We start from the raw sequence: 24460 nt of genomic DNA on the forward strand, positions 1-24460 counted from the left end.
AATTTGCTTTTTTTGTCACCTAAAATTGTTCTGTTTATGCTTAATAATAATTTAAACTTTAATTAGACATATAGAGCCTAGATTGTATTAAATACATGTACAAGCATATTTATAAAAGGTCAGGACTCTAATATGGACAGGGTAATAGTAAAAGAATCCCAATGATCTTTGAGTCTAAATAAACTTTCAATAAATGCTCAACTGAGCGTGTGATTTGCTAAGAGCTAATGGATTGACTCCACTTGGACTACTTATTTATTCATGACTCACTTATCAGGCTTATCCACATGAGTGATTCTGCTCGACTGGACAATAATGTTTAGCAACTTCTATACAAAAACACTGCAGCGTCCAATATGGACAACATCACCTCCAATATATCAACTATTTGATAAAATTAACAGAAATTAATTAATCTTGGTTATTTTGTGGATAAAGGTTATGTTAAATTAAGTCTCATCCATGCATTTGTTAAAGTAAGGAACATCTTGTCAAAGAAGTTATGCTAAAAAACATCCCCATGCATGTTACTTATGAGGTCATCTATCCTATTGTACCCTAATAAGTCTCTGAAGATCTTCCAGTTGACCCAAAACATTGGTATTGACAGGGAGTATCAAAATATTACATTTCTACATGTGTCAGCTTCCCTTCACTGACTCCCCTTAAAATACAGGAAAGTATTAAAAAGATTTTTCTTCACACGTAAAGCCCTTGATGTTGTATTTTAAAGAACTCATATTATACTAATAGAGCAGCAGAGCAGCTAAGTGCTGCACTTTCAGCCTTGGGATTTTGTATTATGTGTGTTTGAGACAACATACATTCTGTCAATCAGACACCAGCACTACTAAAATGCTTATGTCACTTCTTTGTTGGATTTAGTCACACCTTCATTGATGCCATTTTGCTGGTTGCCTTGGTTACATGCAAACACGCTCATTACGATGAAACATTGTCACAAGGTTGGCTTCGGAAAATAACATCACTTGGTTTCGATTAGGGTTAGATATCAAAACTACTTTGGTAGGTGTAGAATACTATCATGAGTAGGGCTGAAAAATACTCATATTACAATGTGACTACACCGTCATGGATGCTATTTTTACCCTTCAAGCGCGTTTAGATGTCACATGTACTTTTAATGTAATTATTGACCGTTATTTGCACGCTTGAAAATAGGCATATTTTGGGGAGGAGGACAGTCTCCAGCAGTCGATTGGAAGGCAGTTTCTTCATCAATCAAGCTTGTCTCTTGTGGATCAAGAGAACATAGCCTGTACCATTTTCATTCTTCCACCAAGGTGACAGTAATTCAGTGTCCTTTATTCTCCTGGTTTTCAGTATCATGTTAATAAACCACCGGGCAGAATTTCATTAAACTTTGCGGAGAGGTGAAACATGGGCAAAGGAAAAAAAAAACATTCAAATTTGGTGCAGATCTGCATCATGTGATAAATAAGACACTGTCTATGTGAGAGATGTGGCCTCTGAGTGCCCCTTCAGTTCTACTTTTTTTGATGGCTCTCTTTATGTAATGTCATATGGACATGATCATACTACATGAACATTATTTTGTGGCGCTATATATAATCAATTAGACAGAGTACTGTTGACCAGAATTGTGTTGAACTGAATCGAGCTGAATTAGGATTTAATCTAAGTCTCTAACCTCAAATGTGACAAATCTGTGTGACTAGGATTATCTTTATAAATAACAGAAAGATTGAAATGCTTACCATAGTTCTACGATAATTACAATCATGAGACAAATTATCATCTCATCTGAAATATAAAAGCTTGGATAACTGGGATGAGCCCCTATCATTTTCCTACAGCTCTAACCACGCTCACTATCCACTATATCAGTGACCTGGTGAAAAACCTTCTGTCCTCACTAAATAATGGAAGAATTAGAGCAAAACACTACACTACTATTCTGTATTGCTTTTACCTTCTAATGGCCTATCTGGTTTTAGATGGAAGAAACGTTTCACTTCCTGATATGTGACATACAGATGAAAATGCAAAATTAGAATGTCCTCAGAATTCAGCGCACAAAACGATGCTGATGATTCATATTATACAGTTAAAAGAACTGGAAGGTCTTTCATAAAACAGCATCTTTACACACACAAACACACACTCACACAAACACACACCTCTCCATTAACATTCTATCATTCATGCTCACATGCAAGCATAAGGTGGCAGACCACACCCCCTTTTTAGCAGGATATTTTCAGCATATACCACTATATATATATAGATATATATATATAGTGGTATATGCTGAATATATATATATATATATATATATATGTATATGTATATACAATCATTTTGCTTTGAAGTAGCTTGTTTGAGCCAAAAAAAAGGCCTACAATATAGAATAATGAGCATAATGAGAAATGCCTGAGAAAGTGCTGCACTGCCATCCAGCCTGTTATAAAAGAAAGTTTGTCTTTGAAATTTTGACTCTAGAGACACTGTAATTTGAGCTGTGAAAAGAAATATGAAAAGCCTTTTAATTGTTTTAGTTCATAACTCTACAGAAAGTTTAAACCTTCTTCCAAAATTGGGGATAAAGGGCACAAATCTCGCAGCTCTAGTGTGATGTTAATGCTGAGGTGTAAGAGAGGAGCTCCCTGTCTGAAGGAACTCAGCGACGATGAGTCATTATTAAGCCGATTTCAGGTTTATCATTTTGATTCTTCAAGACATGTCTTTCAACAAAAAAATCCATATTGTGTTAACTAACTGGGTAATTTCAGTTATTTTGTTTCCATAATCTATACTGATGCACCATCAAGATAAAGAGAAGGGCAACAGGGTAGCATCTGTTGCTTAGAGGACCAAGAACGCCATTACTTCATGAACATGCACTGGCTATATTAACCTTCAATCTCCAAACAGCGCAACTTATAGAGAGATGAGTAGGAGGTTGTTGCTGGAACACTGAGCCTGTTTTGACAATAGCCCACACACCAGAGGTTAGAATAACATGTGATGAAATAAATCATATGATAGACAACATACTTTCTTCCAAATTCAATGCAGCTAATACATGTAACAATATGAGATGTAAACAAACGGACCAAATTCCAGCTCATGATTACAAGGTCTCCTTATAAATCACCCAGAGGAAATTAAGACAAACTGACAGAAAAACAACGATCGCAACCGTCATTTAAGAGCTGACTGATAGAGAGGACCTTGACAACGAACCAATAATTTGGACTCCTAGAGAGAAAGTGATGGCTAAGAAGACAATCCTATCTATGACCAATCAGAGCAGCAGGATACTGTTGCCATAGCTTCACGGCAGACATGAATAATGACCCTATCTGTTTATTTCCTTCCCTCTGTGCTCCTCTCTCCCTGCCCTGGAGGAAATCTGTTTGAATCAAACACTTGAAGAGCGGAGAGGGGCTGGGACTCAAGGGTGAGGGTGAAGCTGACAAGGGCAGCATAAAAGTGAAGGGGTAGAGAGGGTGCAGTGACAATGATTGTGGTGTTTAAGCAAAAATTATTTCTATAATGGAAATTACATGGCGCATTGCTCATTTCCTGCTGCACCTTTGTAAACACCAGGTATTAAAGGTCACCGACTGGTTGCAAGACACAATGAACTTGTAATGAACCAGAGAAGTGATAAAGACACATTGTTCACAAATCCCAAACTTGAAGCCACCAGAGATCGCAGCTGAGGTAGAGCAGAAAAAAAAGGGCAGAGGTAATAGGATTGAGAGGCTATAAAAAGGTCGCTAATGAGGGCACACTGGTGCTGCTGTGTAATGTTATGGTTATGAGGTTAAGTTCCTCTAGGAAACCCTGCACATTTCCCACTGGACTATGGTGACCTTGCCTCAGTGCTCTGTGTGCACTCACTCACTCTGTCTATTTTGTCTATATCCCTTTCTCTCCCGGCTTGTTTTGATATCACAGGGCTCTAATTTCATAGAACTACTGAACTCCAAAGCTGAGATAAACCTTTCAGCGCACATTAAGGAGACAGCAAACAAACACGCATCTGGGGAAAGCCTGTATGGAGCTGTAGACAAAATTTTACAATCAACAGAATTACAAACTATTCATGGACTCAAACTAGACTCAGTGACCCACATAAAAAAAAAAAAAAAACAATGACCACACCCATGATTACATCTCACAGTTTTAACGTTCTTGATTATTTGGATACAAAAAAGCCACTGCCACTGAATTTTCCTTGCTGGCTCAACAAAGGGATGAAAGATGAAGGTATGGGATATTTATAACACATATAACACATGTGTGAGAGATAGATGGAGAAAGATACAGATTGACAGGAAATCCCACTCTGAAACAAAACAAAGCCGTATCACACAGGCTTGTCTCTCATGACTCCACAAAGAGCACCATCATCTTGAGGAAAAGGTGACCCCTGACTGTTCAGGAAGACATGGAAAAAACTGGTGTGAAAGAGGCTCTCAAACTCAGCATCCACATTTTCCTTTCGACAAAAGAGTAAGCCACAGCAATAATTACAAAGAGACTGTTGCCTCATGCACTTAACATGTACCAACACCATCCCTGCATGTCCATATTTGGAAGAATGGTAAACTTATGAAATTGTTTCTGGAAATCTTGGTGTTATTGTGACATTTGACTGAACATAAGCTCTGTTTCAGATACAGTGGCATAGTTTTATGTTGCTATTTGCTGATGGGTTGGGTCAATTCATCTGTCAACCCAATGCTCACACAGCAAGTAAACAACCATGACCTTTGCACTTTTATATACACACAGTATATAGTAGTATAAGTAAAACGAGTAATTCGCTATAAATCAGATTATGGATGTGAATGTGAGTAAAGAAATCAAGATTCAGTGGAAGCATTCAACGGTAATGGATGCATTAGCTAATGGAGACTGCAGTATTTTATATGTAGGAACATTTAGCACTTTCGTAATGGCTTCATTCTTGAGTTGGGGTGGTTGCTGCTGGATTAAAACACTCTCAAGCCCTGCAAAAATGCAGAGTCATAAAGAGTTATAAAGAGGAGATTAGTTGATATTTAGATGAAAGGTAGAAGGTAAATAATGACTCAGCATCTAATGCAACAGCACTACACTTTTCCTTGTAAGAGTTTTACTCATGTCCATTTCATTGCCTAACCTAAACCTAACCTAACCTTACTCTCTGAGTAACTAGTTACAGATTATCTATGGTACATATTGCTTATATTTGAAGGAAACCACCAGAAAACCCCCATAACTGAATTTGTCATGCATAAAACAATGAAATAGAATTATTGTATTAATTGCATCTCGATATAAACACACAAGCATCTTAGATATTTCATAATTAGATACATTGTGTTGTAACATGCAATTTTTTACATATTAGGTGGACATTATATCAACCCTAATAATGTCACATAGATTATCAATCAAATGGCATTGCGCTTAGCATAAATATGTTAGAATTTTGTTTATTGTAATAGTCCTTTAAAAACATATTAGACAGGAAAATCCTCATCTATATTAGTGCCAACTATATTAAATAGACATGTGGTGGGGAGTTATATTGTTAAGTGCTTGAGCGTACAGGGCTTTGTACATTTTAGAGATATATTATATTTGAATTTGAATAATGAATAATTTGGATCTAAAACCGGTCTACATGTAAGAAGGAAATTCTGATCTATATCAAAGCTAAAATATACAGTAGATGTGATGAGGCAGAAGTACATGTAACAGATTATTGCATAAAAAGACAATATTGTAGTGCAACAGTGGCCCAAACAGAGAAAAATAATGAAGCGAGTAGAGTGACACAATTACGGCCATATCTATTCAATGTTTGCACATGCTAATGCTGGCCACCGTGAGCTATCGGGCAAACCAAACCAAATTAGGAAATACCAGCAAAATCCTGAAAAGAGCAAGAGAATGGTTCATAATGGTTCACATAATGTAGTATTCACACTGTATTAAGTGTGGTGGAATCCCCAGAGACAGTTAGGAACTCCTGGGTTCCAAGTGCTCCAGCTGGCACCTATCTCATGGGTAGCAACAGGAGGAACAGACACACTGCTCTTCTTTAGCAGCGGAAACTCATGTTCCTGTGAGCCCATTGTCGACACTTTGCCTGCATTCAGCCTGAGCAACACATTAGACCAACATAATGACCAGCACTGCTCTCAAACTCCCATCTCACCCTTTGTTCTCAGGAGGTTTTGGTAAAGGTGTATCTGTTTTCGGTTGACTAAATCCAGGTCTTGTTTGAACAGTAAGATCCCCTGACAGCTGACTTGCTTTCCCATCATCCCCTGAGCCACGTCGCAGGCCACAGGGATACCATGCAACACTCTCCCAGCCTCGACTGCCAGCCACTGTCACCATGACAACTCCCTTGAAGCTCGACAGGAGGTGGCCACATGGACCTGTGTGTGAAAAGCAAGTCTGACAGAGTCTCCTTTTTTGTATCTCCCTCACTTCTAGCCCTGATTTGTACCTTACTGGGAGTTTACCAAGCTTTGAACCATCTGTCCTGCTTTAGAATCTATTTTGTCTTTAAGTGTTTCTACTATTTGTGTCAGGTTGCTCTTTGTATTTCATCACAGGTTATTAGTTAATTTGCTTCATTTTGGCCAATATTACTGAAGCTCCATTTGAAAAATAAAATAGAATTAATAGCCAAAATTATTTTTAGAAAAATAAAGGAGCACTTCATAAATAAGTCTGCAAGGCACAGTCTTCATTTAGATCTGTTTTCACTGTGTGCCTCACAAATGATCATTATCTCACCACTGATATTCATTTTCTTCAAGATGTTGCTGTCAGTGGTCAAACAAGTAATAATGTGGAATAGTTCACACTCTGATTCCAAATCTGGCACGGCTTGCTTCTCTGCCTGTGAAAGAGACGGGGTTTCCATGGAGACGGGAGGAGACTGTGTCTTCCACATTTCCCCCAGCATGATAGCTTGAAATACACAAAGACACATTTGCAGTGGCTCAGCTGTAGTCTCCACCCTCCATCACCTCTTAACTATTAACAGCCGAGCCTCGTTTATCTTAACCTCCAACATCTCGTCAAGGCAAATCATTTCAATCATGTGGCTTTTCTTTCTGCCAATAGCTCCATGTTCATGACCTTGGTTCTGTGACATTAAAGCTAGGCACCTTCAGCCTAGAAAAGTCAAATACTGTATGATGTTTCTATATCCTTTTCTAAGTTCTAAGTATATTAACCATATTTTCAACATTTTTCAAAACAGACATGATATTCAAATTATCCTAAAAATTGACATACCATTATATATAACAATACATAACTCTTTTTTTGTTGTTATTTTTAAAATTCAGAATCCTAAATAAGACTCTGTACTTTGAGACTGGAGAACAGTATGTAATAAGCCATATTTGGTGCATTCATCAAACTTTCCTTCAACTCATACAGCCCTTGCATGCACAGAGTGCACCGCAATCCTCCTCAGTAAACCTCTAATGTAGGTAGGAAATCTATGCTTGCACCATCCATCTCCTGAATGAATCCCACCTCATCTCCTCTCCCTCTCAATTATTCATGCATTTCAGATGAAGAAGAGAATCCAGACTCAGCATCTATATTTAAACTCTGACTCGTCCATGGTGGTTTTATAAATAGCAACACAATAGGGTCTGGCATGGCGCACCAAAGGAAGCTGTTTTTTTTTTACAGTAATTCTGACTTGGGGTACACAGTATTTGTAGCAACTGAGAGGACAGGAAAGACAGACTCTTCATTGTTGTGTGGTGACTTTTCTGAATGGAGGAAATGGAAGCAATAAAGCTTTATCTGTTACCGCCATCAAATGCATTAGGTATGACTCTGATTTGTTTTCAGTCATGTTATATTGTAGCATGTTGCCAAAAATATAAAGAAGCAAGACTATCATATTGTTAAGGGATATTGCTTCCATGTTAATGAATGTATGATGCAGTTCACACAGCCTTTCAGTACATGATCATTTATTTATAACAGAAACTAGAGAACATCCTGGTATACTTTGCAGACGTCAGCTCTGAACAGTAAAAAAAAAAAAAAAGGCAGAAACAGTAAACATGAGAGATCCATTGATTTGAAAGAGATGCAGACAAAGAAACACACAAAACTCCTCTACATTTACAGTCAATCAACAACGATGCGTGAATAGATGGCAGCTGCTAGTTGCACAGAGATGACAGTTACTATGGAGATACTGACAGTGAACTTTTAAACATTTCAGAAATGGCTGTGAAAGGAAAAGAAAAATGAGAGGAATGGAAAGAGAGGGAGCACAAAAGCATAGAGTTGTTCGACCTCGACTGATAGACGTGAATGTCACGTATTCTATTCACGCAGCTGGGGCCATACATACAAAGCAAGATTAGTCTTAATCCTGTACTCAAACACACACTTACATTACATTCAACACGCCAAAATTTAACAGTCCATATTTCATAGTTTGTGAAAGCTCAGATTAGTGGCCTTTTAGTGTCAGTGCTGTTAATCCCTTTGAGGGTTACACTAAAATTAATATGCAAATCCTATAAGTTTTGGTAATTGAACAACTTCAACACCTTCTGATTTATTGTTCCCAACAATTCAGAATCAGACCATGAAGTCCATGAAATCAGACCTAACCCTAACCCTTGTCATTCCCAAGAGAACATGTTTCTTACCACTAAGATGAGAACATTATGAAGGCACAGATAATACTTCAAAATGTCTACAAATCAGCATGTATGGGGACCCTGTGCTGCTTTAATGTGGATGCATCTGCATGAAAGACTGTTAAGCCCTACCTTCTCCTACTGTTATTATGATTGTTAAACCTTTAATTTGAACTTTGAACATGGGAAGCAGATGTGTCACAAACATTCTTTGTCTTTTTAAAACTGTGTAAGGTATTTCCAAAAGAATGCAGACTTATTAAGCTGGACAAATTTTTTTGCTCCTAAAATAACACTGTTACGGGCAGATTTTACGAGCTGAGCTAATGTTAGGTTTGAAAATGTTAGCTTAGCAATCGTTCTTGGTTAAAACCCAGACTCTATAAATAAGTTTAATTAGGACTGCTTGTGGAGACATCGTCAAAGCCAGTAATGAATGAAGCATTGTTAGTTTTCAGAACCAGTTTCCACTCAATAAATTCGATCCAACAGAAATTCCTAATTCAGGTTGCACAATCATTATCATGATATAGTCCCATTATTAATATCACATTATGTTTATTTAGTTATTGTTAGATGTTTGTGAGAGCTAAGAATAACCTAAAGTTGATTAGTTTGGACCTTCTGTGACACTTTTTTTTTTTCACCAGCTAGTGAAAAGACAGCATCCAAATATACATTTCTGTGTTGATCATTCTGGATTTTGTCACTTTATAAAAAGCAATACATATTCAATATGCATCCTTTGCACATCAAGATATCAGAACACTTGTAATAGAACAAAAATTAGAGGGGATCTGCAGGAAGGGCTTTATGTTATGAATGTAGGGTCTCCTGAACAAAATATTTTCACCAGATCTATATGCATTCCCATACCATCAGAGATGCAGGCTTTTAAATTGAGTGACGATAACAAAGTGGATGGTCCAAGCAATCATTTTCTTTAAAACAGCAAAAGAATTGTGAGGTGTCCAACAAACGATTGCTGCAGTTCATTCAGGCAGCTGTGGACAGTATTATTTTGTTGCCATAACAGTATGGTGGGGGGTGTCCCATATTCTACAAGAGCAGGCCACAAAAGAAAGGCCTTAGGATTTTAAGGGACCCTTACCATCCAAGGCACTGCCTTCTTAACATCCTTTCCTCAAAAAACACACAGCACTAAAAAAAGAACAACCAGATTTCAGTGCAGTACATACCCCTGAGATATTTGACTCCTCCACACTCCTCAGGAACTATAGCATTTTAAGCAACGTTAAAGGTTTTAATTAAGAGCTGGTATTATATGGAAGTGCTGATGTTGTTACAAATTCTTCCCCAAGTGCTTTAGAATTGTCATTTCATTATTCATTATTATTATGGCCTTTACCTTATTATTATTTGAATATTTTTGACCTTGTAATGTATTGGAGAGGGCGCTTCTTAGTCAGTTTGTGAAGCTCACTGTAACAAACTCCAATCAAACTTTATCGACATGACAGGAGAGTTCAAAATCTTGAATCTTTTCCAGTCTTTTGTTGACTGCATTCCACCTTTTTTTTGAGAAATGTTGCTGCCATCAAATCCAAGATGAGCAAGAAGAAAAAATAGAATTCCTCACTTTTATTCAAAGAATAATTCTGCCCAAGTAAATGAATGTAAAGTGAAACACTGCCGACCCTTTACATAATATCTGAAGTGTGTTCAGTAAGAGGCTTCTTCAGCTACTCTCTAACACAGAGCGATACAGGAGGACTATAAAAAAAAAATTCTTTTAATTTATCACTTAATTTAATTTGATTTCAGTTAGGTTGTGAATGAAAATACACTTGCAATATGTAAATATTCTCTTTTATAGATATTTTCTATTTACTTAAAAGAATTGAAGTACAAATTATAGATGAGAGGCTAAACTGATTTATTGAAATATAGTCTCAACTTTATAAGTGCTAATGGCCCCTATGTGGAAAAAAGGGTTGGGTAGGGACTTGTTACACAGTGTGGTTGTGTGGCACACAAAATGGCCAAACTGTCACGTCCATGGGGTTTTCCCCATGTTTTTAGTTTGATGTTTTATCATGTTTTAGGTTGTTTATGTTTAGGTTTTTGAGTTCATGTTTTAGCCAGGTCTTGTATTTAGTTTTGCCATTGCCTTCCCCACAGTTTCTGTTTGCTCATTAGTTTCACTCACGTCACCTGTTTGTCATTGTCCCCAGCTGCACTCAGTCACCAATCACTCCCAGTTCCCTATTTAGTTTCCAGGCTCCCCTGTCATTTGGTTAAATCTTTCCCCGATATCACCACTCCCTTGCCACGTCAAGCTACGACCTTAAAGTTAAGTGTCTTTCATGTCAAGTCTTTCGTTTTGTTTTGTCTCATACGTGCACACGACAACGGTAACGACAGATAAACGCAGAACATTTCGACAGATGTGCCTATCTTGCACACGGCGACGGCGTTTTTAGGAGTTCAAAACGGAGAAAACGCAAACGCCCCCCAGAGTGGAGATCTTGAAAACGATCCAACCTCTCGTCGCCGTAGGAACAGTTCAAAACGCAGAAGTGCGTTTTTTGCACACGTTAAGTGGGTAGTTCTCCATTAAAGACTCCCATATCTCACTATATTTATTTTGGACACTCTCCCAATCCATATCATCTACTGCCTTCCTGGCTTTGTAGTTCAGTGTCGTGTTCAGGAGCAACTGGACCTCATCATCTGTCCAAACAAAGTTTGAAGGCGTACTGTTGTTGCTGCCGCGCTTCGCCATTTTCTTCCAACTGACGCGGAGGAAGTAGCCACAAAACAGGCATTTCTCAAATTTATTAATATATAACAATATAACTCATATAACAATACCAAAGGTATTGTTGCTACTGCCACCTACGTCCGGGGTGTGCATACTACATCGGCAAACTGCGAGTTTTATGAGTTTTATACGTTTTCCCTGTTCCCATGGATAGACAGATATCCACCCCAAGACGCTCGTGAGAACGCAGATAAATTGTGGAGGAAAAAAACGGACATCTGCGTTTATGCTTCAGAGCGTTGTCGTGGGCACGTAGCCTCAATAATATTCATGTATTTATTCCACAGTTTAGTCTTGTGATCCGGCTCAGCTGCGCCTTTTGTTTAACTTTGTTTTTTGTGAATAAAACCCAGTCTTTTTGCCTTACACCTCTGAGTCTGCATCCGTGTCCTACCAACCCACCCGTTTTTCAGAATCTGAATCAGCATTTGTACACTTGTTACTCTTGCAATCATGTAGAAAATAGCAAACCGTCCAATCTTGGAGAACTGAACACAAGGCCGGACCTGCTGACATTTACACTGTAATCCATTCATGATGCTTTTCTTTTGTACTTCTAATACTGAACCAAAAATAGATTGTGATAAAAGGCACTCCATCCAAACTCAGACCTATACACACAATATTGTGACAAAGCTTGACAACTCTACAGTGCCTGGTTGCAGTTGCTAAGACTCGATGACTGCTATTTAGAGAAAGAGTTTAGCAAGTTTATACAAATTTAAAAAATGTCTATTTGTGTTTTCTCTTTTTGTGATACTGTACATGTGGATTAATTTAGATTCATCTATCAATCCATCCATTTTGTATACCTGCTTAATCCAATTAAGGGTTGTATGGGGACAGGAGCCTATCCCAGCTGCCATAGGGCAAATAGACATGGTACACCCTGGACAGGTCACCAGTCCATCACAGACAAACAGCCATGCACATTTACATTTACTCAATTTAGAATCAATAATTGATCTCACTTGCATGTGCATGTTTTTGGATGGTAGGAGGATGATCGAGTATCCAGAGAGAACCCACGCACACATGGAAAGAACATGCAAACAACACACAGAAAGGCTCCAGCCGGGATTAGAACCAGGAATCCTCTTACTGTGAAGTGCAGAACACCACACCACCATACAGCCCTCATTTGGACAGTAGTTCAAAGCGAGGGTGAAACAATCACCAAGGTGAAAAGCTTCACACACCAGATGTCAAGGGCCCTCACAATAAGACAGGGCTTAAAAAATGTTTCACCTTCACCTTGGTGGATTCTGTCTCTGCTTATTCGTCTATCTACACAACCTGCAAATTGACAGAAAATCCTCCAATAATTGAAAGCTCCAAAGACTGAAGCAATTTCTTCACCCGTGAAATATGTTGCTGTGTGCGCACATGGGGATGGCAAGTATTGGATGTCGGACACTGTGCAAGGTGGGCTTTTGAATACCAAGAAAGAGTGCGCGAACAGATATATGGAACGCATCCAAACCCAAATAAGTACAATCACCGTAAATGTTACAAAAACATCAAAAAATGCTTAAAAGTCAAACAAATTTGCAATTCGCTTGTGCAATGACGAATGTGGTGAACATAAATGGTTAAAAAAGAAATAAACAAAAAGTGTGAGAAATAAATCACTAATAACTGTTATATCCCACATGTGACTGTAACCAAAATTATACATATATCTAATTTTCTATGCTCACGAAGATTCACAGCAAATACACAACACAATATATTAAAAATAATATACTCTCATTACGCAAAGCCTGTGAGCTGCTTCAATCAAACAACTTAAGTTGTGCTGGAACATAAAATGCATGAAAAACAAACAGCATTTCCAAAACATCCTCTGCAGTGAGGCCCCATCCGCTATGCTGCTCTGCTGTGCTCCTGCTGCAGTGTTCATTTCCAACCTATCCTGTAACACTGACGCAAACACTCGCTACTGTTGCTGCTGCTGCTTCACACAGTTCCATGAGCAGGCTGAATCTCAGTAACTGTAGAAGTGTGTTGCTGACGACCCTTCACCATCACAGAGCGAAATGAAGGCAGGCTTGGAGTAAATATTCTGTATTCACATTAAATATATCCATTCCATGGGGACTAACTGGGCATGATTTTCTACCTCCTACAGAGAGCAGTGGAGAAAATGGGGACTGAAATGTAATAAGCTGTCCACCTCCCAAAGACAAACCCATGGATCATTTGTTCATGTGGGCAATAACTACTTATAATTATGTTAAAATAACATGCAACTAGTGGTCATGAGAGCAACTGAATGCAATGTGTCAAAATGGCGTTCATTAATGTGGCATGGTACAAAAAATGATTTCAGTTTTTTTTTTTTTTTTTTTTCCTTTAACCAAGTAGTTTTCGAATCCTAAGCAAGTTAAATGAATGCCTAAACCCTACCAGAAAGAAAGTGTCACCAAGGCAACACAACCAAAATAGTGATGGAAGTCTTGGAAGAATAATGCATTTTATTCCTAACCGTGATTATTTTCAAAGCCTAACAAAGTAATGTTATAGCGTAAGACAAACTAGGAACTGAGAAAATCCATCCATCCATCCATCCATTTTCTACCAGTTTAATCTAACTCTGGGTCACAGGGGGGCTAGAGCCTTGGCTGCCACAGGGCAGGGTACACCCGGGATAAGTTGGCAGTGGTGCTGACGAAATTGTTTCAGTAAATTGTTGTCATGTCTTTTTTCCTCAAAATAAAGTTGAGGCTTGTTGAGGGAAAGAATGCATTTTGCTCAAATGTGGAAAAGCTTATGAGTTGTATTTCCCTTCTGTCTTCTGTAGGTGGCAGTAGTTTAAAGGACGCTGAGATGGGTTGTCCACATCCGGTCCTCGAGGGCCACTGTTCTGCAGGTTTTAGATGTTTCCCTGCTTCAGCACACCTGATTCAGATCAAGGCGTCATTAGCAGGCTTGTGCAGAACTTAACAATCCATTCATCTGAATCAGGTGTGTTGAAGCAGGGAAACATCTAAAACCTGCAGGACAGCAGCCGTTGAGGACCGACTTTAGCCATCCCTGTATCAAGGGGTATGAACAAACAGTGGTCATTTTGTTAGTAAAGACTTGTTGGCGCAAGAGTGCAAGTTTGGCTCCATGTGGACCTCATGAATGTTATGATTCACTGGTGTTTTTTTGGGTTTTTTTCAGTTTCACTGCTCAGCCACAGCAGATATTTTCCATAGATTAGTGGAAATGATAAAATTAAAACCAATCAAGCTGTAACACAGTTATAGGAGTTGGCAAGCATAGCATCTGGGTTCTGATTTACAACAGAATCTTTGAGAACCACGAGAAAAGCTGTTGCTGTCGTGTGAACTTTACAGAGTTGTGAAATTTTTTCAGTTTGTACATTCTTCCCAGTTTCCATACTGATTGTCAGAAAGGGGAACTTTGCTAACTCATTCTAAACTTTTCATTGTTGCTCAAACAGCGTCAATGCTTCACGTTATACCTCACAGACAGACACTGATGAGCACTCCACTTAAGGAATTGTACTGATTTGGAACAACCGAGAGAGCAATATTAACCGCTCACTCAAACATGGCATATTTTCACGTCCTTGAGTGAGACAGCATTTCACCACCCAGGGCAACCTTTACCTCACTTAAACTGTAAAGCTGGAAGTACCACCTCTTTAATAAAATATAGCATACACCTCACTGCCAAAACCCTCTGTTTTCATTGATGAAATACATGTGTCTTCATATTAAGCAGGGGGGGGGGGTCTTTTCTTTTAAGGTCTTGCTGCGTTAAATATTTTATTTTAGCCACGCACATGTTTTCTAAACGGCATCTGTGTCGCAGCATGGCTTTTGTTTGTATATCTAGACACCTCCTGATGAGAATTTATTGATAGGATTTGCATTTCCGGTGCTGTACTTTGTTTTCTGCTCTCATAGAAACAAAATACGAGCCAGTTGCTTTTGTTCTCTTTGCCTGTGGGAATGTGGGTGACTGTCCTTCATATGAGCACAGTCCATTAGAATTTAATTCAGTCTAAAGGCAACCCATAACTCAGACACCTCAATAAAAGTAATAATCAAAGGCTTTCCCCAAAAAGTAGAATACGGCTCAGCTGATTCTGAGTTCTTGGAGTCCCTGAAATGAGTCAAAAGTTAGTCATGCTTTGGATCGAATAGCATTTATCTACTGTGTGGTTGTGTCATGTCTGTGGGTTTTTTGCCATGTTTTTAGTTTCTGCTTAAGTTCTTAGTTTTCTCATGTTTTAGGTTCAGGTCTCGTTTTTAGTTTTGCCATGTCATGCCACCTTTCTCCTGCCCTGCCATCAGCTTCACTTCCCTCACCTGTGTTTTCCCCATCAGCTGCACTCAATCACTAATCACCCTCCACAGTATTTAGTCTCCAGGTCTTTCCATGTTCATAGTCAGATCCTTCCCCGTCATCCATGGTCTCAAGTCACCAGCTAAGTATTTTAATGCCAAGTCAAGTCAAGTCAAGTCAAGTCAAGTCAAGTCAAGTCAAGTCAAGTCAAGTCAAGTCAAGTCAAGTCAAGTCAAGTCAAGTCAAGTCAAGTCAAGTCAAGTCTTTTGTTTTGTTTTGTTTTGTTTTGTTTTGTTTTTTGTCTTTTGTCACAGTCAGTTTTGTTTTCACAGTCTAGTTTAGTTTTTTGAGATCAGGCTCAGCCGCGCTTTCTGTTAAGACCTTTTATTAAAAATAAATCAAGTTTTGTTTTTTCAAGAATCTGCATCCGCATCCTTCCTCACACCCACCCTACCTGACAGGTTGTATGTTTGTCTTTACTTTTTCATGGTTCTCACACTTTAATTAGTTTAACTCTCTCGTTTATTTAAAAAAATAAATTAGTTAATTAAAGTTAAAATCCAAATAAAACACTAAATGTGACGTCAGTCATGATAAAGCATGGATATTTTCATAATTACCGTAAAATAACAAGGTAACTGAAAGTATAACCTGATTTAGAGCTTAATATTTAAGTGAGGGCTTATTTGTAATATGGAAAAGAGATAATATTAAAGAGATTATTCTCCCTGACACGTGAGACCTTACAGTCACAATCCTATGACGCACTTTAATTGATGATAAAGACATTTTCTGAATACCACAACGTCATTGAGTTAGAATCCGTTATTTCAAGTGTTCTTCCCACAGGCTAAAAATATGAGTGAGCATTCATCCCTTTTCAAGCACTGTTATATTTTTCCTTTAGTCACAAATCTGTGTCTTGATTTTCTATTTTGCTGGCTGAGATTTAGTCTACATGTCACGTGGGAATTTTTTCTTTTATGTTTACAGTCTCTTGATCACTGCCCCCCCCCCCCCCCCCCCCCCCCCCCCATCATGTTTTTCACGGAGTGCTCTTTTGAACAAAGGAGCTTGCCAAGCTTCGAAGCAGCAATACACAATTCTTGACCACCTCTGATGTGGCTGAAAGTGTGCTCTATTCCTCAAGACCGAAAGATGAAGTCAGAGCTAAACTGCTAAAAACTGCAGCCCCTCGCTGACTTCTGAAAAAAATAAGTCCCAACAGACCACTGCATTAAAATGCCAAAATTGAAGCATAGATAGATGCACAGGGAAAAAAACACATTTTTCTTCTCTGAAGCTAATTCTATGGCTAACAATGCTGCCCTTTTGAAGCGTTGGGAAGTTTATAAATAAATTTGAGTGAATTTGCCATCAAGATGCTTACACTGGTAATGTTTTTACATATTCATTTTTACACAAAGATTATCTACATGTTGGTAGCTGCGATATGCCACAGACTCCCTTAACACTGAATAGGATAAAGGAGATATGAAAAGGGAGTGAATGCATGAATGAAACATCTACATATGCAGTTTTAATGTAGGTGTAATAATGTATAAAGTATTTTTAGTTTTATTACATGTGAGTCAGGACAAGAAACTTGCTGTGGTGAAGCTGTTGAAGCAAATATCTATTTATGTATAACATGATAAGACATTACAAGCTGCACTCATGGTAAGAAGTGCTACAGAATTATCCTTTAAGCGGGCACTGTTTAAATGCTGTGAACATCGTGTTGATAAATTAAAGTACAATTTGATTATCATTATGTGATTATTGGAATCTCTTTTTTATCAAATGGTTAAGATAAAGCTCAGCTGAAACGGGAAGCATTTGATTTGCTCCATCCTACATTCTTACCTATGGTCACGAGCTGTGTGTAGAAACCAAAAGAATGAGATTGCAACTTACAGCAAAAGAAATATACTTCCTCTAAAAGGTGTCCAGGCTCACACGAAGGGACATGGTGAGGCACTCAGTTTTCTCTGAGGCAGTCGGAGTAGAGTCAGCTCCTTGGCATCAAAAAGAGCCAAGTGAGTTAGTTTGGGCATGCAGTCTGGAAGCCCTCTGGACCACCAATTTTCTAATACTGACTCACAATACGTAAATATTTAAACTGCTTTTAGTGACAGCTGAGTGTGGCGGCAGATCTATCTCCAGTAAAATCTTTGACAAAATCAACATTTCCAAATAGGAATCACCAAACAAATGGGTTATATGATGGTGACTGTGTCCCACTTTTATATGCAAACTGTTTCAACGCATGATGGGATCAATTTCTCTGAAAGAAAATATGATTTATGGAGTTTGTACATATTTAGAGAGAGAGAAATGTATAGGAAATAGGGAGATCGATCAATCTTCTATACCCGCTTAATCCGTCGGTCGGGTCGCGGGGGGGCTGGAGCCTATCCCAGCGGTCATCGGGCGAGAGGTGGGGTACACCCTGGACAGGTCGCCAGTCCATCACAGGGTCACACCGAGACAAACCAGACAAACAACCACACACACACACACACTCACACTCACTCCTAAGGACAATTTTTAGAGTCACCAATTAACCAAACACGCATGTTTTTGGACGGTGGGAGGAAGCCGGAGTACCCGGAGAGAACCCACACATACACGGGGAGAACATGCAAACTCCACACAGAAAGTTGCGAGAGGGTTGAACCTGCAACCCTCTCGCTGTGAGGCGACGGTGCTAAAATAGGGAAATCATCTGGCATCAAATTAACATAATATTAACAGGAATGCTTTGTTTTCTGTAAAGTCATAGAAAAAAAAGAATTGTTGTGTTTTGTTACTGTGAAAGAACCACATACATTGACAGACTGGATGAGTCTTCTTCTGCAAAGACTGCCACGTTGCACCGCACTGTTCCCATCATAATAATGAACAAACCAACCACTGGCTCAGCTTTTTGATGTTTTTTGCATTTTAGTGGAGGGTATCCAATTGCTTGGAAATCTTCACAGCTGGATGTCACTTAATCCCATACAATCCTGCTTTGAATTGATGCTTTTCAGTGCATCTGTTACCCTGATACACATCTATCACCAGAACTTTAGTCCAAATACACAAAGCAAGTCCTTATAAATAAATGCTACAATACTAAATAGAGCGAATAATCAAACCACCCTCGCACAGTGTGAGTCTAAAAAGCTGAGACAACATAATAAATCTTTATCATCTGTCCTCTACAAAATGCATGACATGACTTATCAAAAACCCACAAACACAGCTCAACCACTACAGCAGCAAACTTCTGCACAAGAATACTGCATGAACATAAAATATGCAGCAGAATTTTTAAACTTCTACTCAGACTTCTGTCCTACAATGTTTGTCCTTCATCAACAAATTTTCCAAATCTGTCCTATATTGTGTGACTATTTCTAAGAATCTCGATGATCTTCATTGCTCCTTGGCCTCATATGCATGGTCATATACACGGGAAATAAAAATTTGTAGAGCCACAGTGGTTACTTGATTACTTTTTTATGTGGATCTTATCAATCAAAACGTTTTGCTCTGAACATTCAGTTTCCAAAGAACAATGCTACTGGAAACCTCAAAATGATTTTTCTCATGGGATTAGTAATGGTCTTTGTTTCTTGGTTAACCCGGTGCTCTGGATTTCCATGTCCTGTTTTCTAGTCAACTTTAGCTCTCTTTTATCTTGAAATCAGTTTTCCTTCAGCACCACAATGAGAAAAACTTCCAGTTTTGTTTTGTTTTATTTCTTGTTTTTTTTTTTTTTGCCTTGTCTCTCACCTGGTTTAAGTTTATTGATTGTCTTGCACCCACACTGTATTTGTCATCACCTCCCTCTGTGTATATACTCCCTGTTTTTTGATTTTACCAGGTTCCCATCAGCGTTAGTCTCCCTATTCCCAGTGTGATGGCTGTTCCCTGCTGCTTGTTTTCCTTGCTTTGGACTCCCTACATCTATTGCCTCTTAGTATTAGATATTGTTTAAGTAATCAAAATGTATTTTGATCCTTCCCTTACCTCCATTTACTGTTAAAAATTAAATTTTCTTGAACATAAGCAACATATTTGTGTTTAGCAAAGAAGAATTCCATTTACCCCACAGAAAACATTGAGCCAACATTGAGTCACATCTATTACTCAGCAGCCTTATGATTTTGATGGTAACAGATAAGTTGGAAAGTTTTTTTGCCAAAGATCTGCACTGAAAGAACAGTTTTACTGTTTAAACGGGTGGCCTGAGCAACTTACAGTATCTAAAATTTAAGGACTGAAATAATCAAAGAGAAACCAAGGACGAGAAACCAAGGACGTAATTATATATATTCAATTTATAAATGTTGGTTGATACAAGTTTAAAGTTGTACTGCATTAGTAGCATTAAGGATATGTACAATAATTAACATTTCAAACTGAACTTGCATTAAAATGAAAACAAACAGGATATTTTGCAGTAGCAAGAGAATAATTACCGTCTATTTTCCCTCAAATCCCTGGAGTGTTTTGTCATTTTCATTTGCATCGTTTTTGTCATTTTTGCTGGCTTTCTTCATCCCTTTTCTGAGACAAAGTTTTGGTATGCCCATTGCACACTGCTCACACATTACAGCTTAGTTAGCTGCTGAACCATGGTAGAGCATTTAACAGCTTAAGGGCCAGATTATGTCCCCATTGGACTTGTGCACATCAAGTCACCAAAAGCCAGTACCGTGAAGCAAGATGAGTGGATTGTCTCATATTCAATGGCTAACACACTTATTGACTTCAGGGTGACACATAAAACTCTGTTAACAAACTAACTAATCAGATCACTGAAAATACAGAAGCATCATCGCAGGCTACTAAAAGGGACACAGCAAATCATAAAAACAGGTAAATGAGTGTTTTGTTGTCCCAGGCTTTGTATTTCTCTTCTGGTTGTTAAATGTGATCAAATACATAATAACAGTTAAAGCTCTATTTTAATTGTGCAAAAATGATTTTATCTTAGGATGGATTCCTGATAATAATGATACCTTCACATCTGTTTCTATCATTATAATTTAGAGTACTGCAATAGAAAATAAATACTGATATCATTATCCATTCCTATCCACACACAGTTGACTGTAACCCGTGATTATGAAGGCAAAGTCCCTGTTAGATAGAATTTAGTAAACAATTCTGTTTCTCGACTCTTGTTTTTTTTCTGCTTAAGCAATGAAATAGGAAATAGGACAATATTCCTTTTATGTCTTTTGTATCACATACCCATCAAACAAAAAGGCAGAAAATGCTCAACTATCAAAGTATGTAATAACTGCAGAAAAAAGGAACGCTATGCAACCGGCACAGATATTTATAGCCTAAGCTTCACTTATCCTATGCCGAAGTCATTCTATGCTCTCACTGCATCTTTTTTTCCCCCTTAGATTCACATGAAACATGCAAATGCAATAGTTTCATTATAGTGGCTCTGGAGTTGTAAGAAGTTTTTTCTGCCAGTTGTTTCTAACAAATTAGAACAACAACAGCCCGATGACTTGGTTGACACACCAGTGTGGAGGTTGTAGACAGTGGCTCTAGACTGGCAGACCAGGGTGACGCCTCCCTCCTTTCAAAAAGAGGGACCAGATGGCGCCTCCTGGGAGAGTCTATTTTATATTGGAGAGAAGAGTCTGGCAGAGTCATATTCGGATTTCTGAGATCAGTGCGGTTTTTATCTGGGTCGTGGACATCATCTATTTGGCTAAACGTGTCGTCACTTGCAAAGAATTTAGTTTTGTTTGTTTTTCTGAAAAGGTTCACTGTTATGGGTCTTACATTAATTCCATCATTTGTTCCACCAGTCTAAACAACATTTTATTCCTTAATCTCTCAATACTTTCAGTTGGATAAAAAGAAAGTAGAGAAAATTATTTTTACATTCAAAACCATCGTAAAATCCATCATACACTCCAGAGACATGGTTTCATCATATTCAAAACTGCCAGCTATCTAATACATGCAACATGCAATTTCAAGTTTGAATACAGAAGTGACTGGTGTTTGGTCATATGTGAGTGAGGTTAATCTATTCCCTAAGCCTTCCCCTGATCGATATGCTATGTGTTAAGCAACACTGCTAACCAAAATATGGAGCAAATTTAGACTTTTAGTTCATTTTAACTTTAACCTTCAGATGCTGCAAGGTTACTTTTTTTTTTTCTTCTTGCTGCATGCTGGGAACACTCAGTCTCAACATACACACACTCCACATATGTTCCAGGCTTACTGGTTTGAGGCACCATACAAAAGCCTGAAATGCTATTTTTGCTGAATCCCTTATCTGTTAGGATTTGGTGTTTTTTTTTGTGTGAGAGTGAGTGTTCCGGCTGCAGAGAGGATCTTTGCTGGAGAGTTGGCCAGTTCTGGGTTGTTGCACACCTGAGGCCAATCTGTCATCAAGTTGGCTGGTGCTTATAAGGAGAAGAAGGATCACCTCTCGTCGCCGGATGATTGACCCTGATGGTACTTCCAGCCAGAACCTGAATTAAGTTCTCAAATAAGAATTTGCCTTCTTGTGAACTTTTCATGTGGATCCTGTTTTTGCCTCTATACAATCTGAGAGCCCAGTTTGTCCTCAACCCTCCTGGAAAGACTTAACTTGTGTACAACCGTCTTCAATCTCCTTCATCTACCTGCCCACTCTCCAGCGCGACGCCTCCTGCAAACCTTATCCTCCTGGATCTCACTCTCACCCTTCTTTGATCACCAAGGGAACTTTCTGCAGACCCTCCGCATCTAATCCTTTACCCGGTCCATGTTTCCCCCCTTCAACAACCAATGTAAGCATATTCATCAGTTATCCGCTAAGACCCGACTGCACACCTCTAATCAGTCTGCTTCCCTTCCTCAGACTAACCACAAGGCTGGTTGTTACTTCACCGCTGTAAACTGTCCACTTTGTCCTGTTTTCTGGATCCTTGTTTGTCACAGTGAATGAAACATTTAAATCTACTGGCTCTCCGAGTGATTCTGCATGTGGGTCAAAACTTCAAGGCAACATCACATTATCAAGCACAATCCGTGCCTTTGGTGTAGCCTGGTCACTAAACGGCTTCCTGCAGGAGAGTTGCATGAGAAATTTGATATTGGTACAAAAAGCTGCATCCTGCTGCTGGTTCATTGATACATGCTAAAGTAATGATGTTCGCTTTCAAACAGCAGCTACTTCAAAGCAAACACCAAAGCATTAAGTGGAGAACTGTTATCTCGACAAGGCTGCTTAAACATTCACCAGTAGTCCTGCAACTATCATGACAACTAGAAATTATACTCTTGCATGAATTTGCGTTTTTTTTGTCTTGCAAAGTAAGAGTATAAGCACAGTTTATCAGAATCAGCTTTATTGGCCAGGTTTGACTAAACAAACAAGGAATTTGACTCCGGTACAACTTCACTCGCAAAGTACAACACTCAGTCTTATCAGAGTCTTATAACTGCAGTGAAGAAGGTGTCGCTGCTCACTAGATATTGATGAAAGTTTGAATTCTTTTGAATACAAGCGAAGCAGCGTCATCAAACATTTGTGTGACTCGCCTACAACAGACAGAAACCCTTCTGGTTTTTAAATTGCCTTTAAACTCAAAGATTTTGATTGTATGTAACCTCTGTTCATCTGTCAAAAATTAACTGTACAACTTTAAGTACTTTAGGGAGTAAAATCAAGCATTGTGGAAATCTAAGTAGCATCATGGCCTTAAATGTTTGACTACGGTCCTGGACTATGGTTTTCCAAGCTACCTCAGTCAAGAAACCACAACCTACAAGTGCACTGACTGATGATGTTGCCTCTTGTATCTCGACAAGACCATTAGTCTCAAGCTGTGGACAATGGCAGCTGGCAACTTGGAAATTCAAATCTCTTACTTTGAAAAATATCAAAGAAAACTGAAATTTTACTCAGCACCTCAGGTTTCTCTACCCTGACTTTCACATTTGACACCTTTCCCAAAGAATGCAACTTGCCAAAAAAATCTTCCTTTTCCTATTCTTTGGAGCATTAATACTATCCCAATTTCAAAAGTAAAAACTCCACACTATAAATATTAATTAGTAGAGATAGATTCCGTTCCTTAAGTGCATTTGGCAAGAAATGAAATTTTCACTCACACATCATAAATTATAAAACAGATTGTCAAACTGCATAAATGCTCCTAAAATATTTTTTCAGTTTATAGAACTATTATTATGGCCCGCCTTCAGTGGACACTTGCAGAACATCCCAATGAACCTTCTGTATTTTAGCTGGTTCTGTAAGGGGGGTCTGGTGTGGCAGTTTAAAGTATTTGCAAAAGGTTTCTTAGTTATAAGGGAAATTACACTATGGTTAATTAATACCAACATTTCCAAATACCAAACATTCCCATGACACATATAACAATGTAAAAAAAAAAAAATCGTTGTTGGTAACTTGCTGGTAACCATTTGCAAGGTCCTCCCTTTCCACTACATAATAAAGATTGAGACAATTGAAGAGTTGAAGTCACTCTCAGCTTTTTGAACATTATGAAAACAATGAACATGCACTTATTTTGCACTTCAGTCAGTGATGTATTGGTGCACTAATAAGTTTGAACATATATATCTGCTTAAAACAGAAATAAATTAGCACTGAATGATTCAATATGAGACAAAAGATAAGATTGAACAGTCTCTGTACTAGCTGTCA

At 38.4% G+C, this 24460-nt stretch overlaps 1 protein-coding gene across 3 annotated transcripts in view; it reads right to left on the reverse strand.

The window, feature by feature from the left end:
* Window positions 1–24460, reverse strand: part of kcnb1 (potassium voltage-gated channel, Shab-related subfamily, member 1) — a 41688-nt gene that overhangs the window by 8551 nt on the left and 8677 nt on the right. The gene's annotated exons all lie outside the window — the stretch shown is intronic.

The sequence above is a fragment of the Odontesthes bonariensis genome, chromosome 3 (assembly GCF_027942865.1).
Source record: "Odontesthes bonariensis isolate fOdoBon6 chromosome 3, fOdoBon6.hap1, whole genome shotgun sequence".
NCBI classification, from domain to species: Eukaryota; Metazoa; Chordata; class Actinopteri; order Atheriniformes; family Atherinopsidae; genus Odontesthes; species Odontesthes bonariensis.